Raw genomic sequence first — 2,669 nt, 5'->3', positions numbered from 1 at the left:
GCCACAGCGGCTGCTCTCCCTAACCCCGCAGCAGCTGCACCAGGCGACCCGTGCCACCTCACCGGCCAACCGGGCAGCCACCAGCCGGCTGCACATCTAACCGCATTACCGCTGCGACACGTTTCTGTACACCTCACACGAATTCAGTTGCAGTGTGACCATACAGGGGCCCCTACTTGTTACTCTATTAAAGAAAAGGTAAAGGCCACTTAGTCTTTAAATGAAGTGGAAAACCCCCTAATTAAGTTGGTGCCAGTAATCAGACCCAAGGAGACGGATTAGAAGAGCAGCCAATTAAACAGCTTTGGTTGGAGCACAGGCTCAATAATCAAGATTATATGAAATGTGGAATACAGAATAGAAAAGAACAGGAACAACGCAGAGCGGCGCAAAACAGGAATCTGCTTCAAGGATGTCAAACTGATTTTACATTGTAGGACACATAACAGCCAGCGTCGATCTGAAGTGAGGTGGACCAGTGAGACTCTTTCTGTGAGTGCGAAGTTGGCCAACCACGCATGTAAACTCTGGGATGTTTGAATATAAGAAAAAGATTAAAGCAGTACACCTCAGTTTGTTTTTTAGATGATAAAGAAATGCTGCTTTGGACTTAAACTGTAAGAAATGCAGATGGGTACACTGTGGTCATAGAGGGATGGTCCGCAGCAATACCAGGTGGCAGTTGATGCTCAACTGGTACTGAGGGGTCCAAAGTGAAAACATCCCCACACCATCCTGAGCCGTTGATACAAAGCTGAATGCTTCCATCCTTTCATGTTGTTTATATCATTTTCTGAAAATACCATCTGAAGGTCGCAGTAGAGTTTCATCAATTGGACAATCTTGTGTTGTCCGATATCGGAGAAGCGGTGTGGACCTCAGTTTCCTGTTCCTGACAGGAGTGGCACTCGGTGGGGTCTTCTGCTGCTGTAGCCCATCAGCTCCAAGGTTCAACATGTGTTGCATGTTCAGAGATGCTCTTCTGCATGTCTTTGCTGTAACAACTGATTATTTCAGTTACTGTTGCTTTTCTACTGGCTCAAGGCAGGCTGTCCATTCTTCTATGACCTTGGACATCAACAAAACATTCTCACCCAGAGAGCTGCAGTCATTCTCTGTAAACCCCACAGCCCATCTAGGATCATCTACTACACCGTGTTTAAAGTCCCTTAAAGTCACCTTTGTTCCTAATTCTGATACTTGGTCTGAACTTCAGCAGGTCGTCTTGATCATGTCTACAGCCCCTAAATGCTTTGAGCTGATGCAATCTGATTGGCTGATTCAATATTTGCATGGATGAGGAGTTGAAAAGATGTGCCTAATAAAGTGGCTGGTGAGTGTAATCTCAAAACTGCATTAAGTATATAGTTTAGAGGTGCTTTTGAATAATTTTCCTCAACAGAATTGATCCAAAATTGATAAATTACAGAATTTATTCAAACTGAATGCTAACGAGCTGTTCATGGTTAAAGATTAGCAATAAAGGGACATTTAAAGCTGCTTAATTCTGGAGGGGGATTGGATCCAGGTGTTTAACCTGACATGTGCATCACTTAGACACTTTGTCTGAAAAATACAACTCATTTAAGTTAACCATTAATATAGTTTGGGGGGGTTTCTTCTTCTCAGCGTGCACCTGCTTTGCCTCAGCAGAGTAGATGCACTTACATTTTTCATTCTCTGAGTTTTAATCAGAGAAATTCATTAGACTGCGTCAAACAAAGATGCAGAAGAGCACCATTTGTATCAGCTAAAGGTCCATATATGATAATCTGCTCACGCACAGTTTGATCCAAGTGGTCACGCTGGGAACGAGACAAACGAGTGCTTCTGAGCAAGACAGACAAACTTGATCTGCCACAGTGGAGGCGTTAAGTATAGTCTGTGCTGTTTGAAGCCTTTGTGCTGCACAATAGAACAGGATGAATACTAATGCAGTTAAAGCGGTTGTCTATGACCTACCGTTCATGAATAATGCATAACAGACTCATGTAAGGTGCTTGGCATATTTACAGCAAGCTATATGGGAGCACTACTGCTTCACTACAGACGGAGAACCGCAGAGATGGCAGTGAAAATGCTGCTTTGCAGAATCTGTGCAATTTCCTGTACAGTCTGGTAGTCACACTGCCCCCATGTGACAACTACTGTCCAAAAATAGCTTGAGGAAGGAGTCAGTTTGTAGTTGTCATTGTGTATTTTATTTTTAAATGTATTAAACGTGTCTTATGATAATGAGTCCACTGATGTGAGCTGTAACAAAAAGTTGAAATACTGCTTTAAGTGAGATCTATGATGCTCCTTTTTTTTTTAAGTTTTGAACTCTAGAGTAGCTTTGCATGATTCAAAAGTTCAAAATAATCCTTATTTATATCATACTGGGGCTTGATGGAGTCCCCCGGCTGTCTGACACAAGCTGTTTAGTTCTCACCGTTTTAAAGGTGTCAGGGAGCGTATTTGAGTATCTTATTTTGAATTCAATTCAATTCAATTTTATTTATATAGCGCCAAATCACAACAAAAGTCGCCTCAAGGCGCTTCATAGATACAGAGAAAAACCCAACAATCATATGACCCCCTATGAGCAAGCACTTTGGCGACAGTGGGAAGGAAAAACTCCCTTTTAACAGGAAGAAACCTCCGGCAGAACCAGGCTCAGGGAGGGGCGG

This window comes from Mchenga conophoros, linkage group LG15 (assembly GCF_057382185.1).
Source record: "Mchenga conophoros isolate Kocher_MC1m ecotype Shallow Benthic linkage group LG15, M_conophoros_male_GT1.1, whole genome shotgun sequence".
NCBI classification, from domain to species: Eukaryota; Metazoa; Chordata; class Actinopteri; order Cichliformes; family Cichlidae; genus Mchenga; species Mchenga conophoros.
This window is presented reverse-complemented; position numbering follows the sequence as displayed.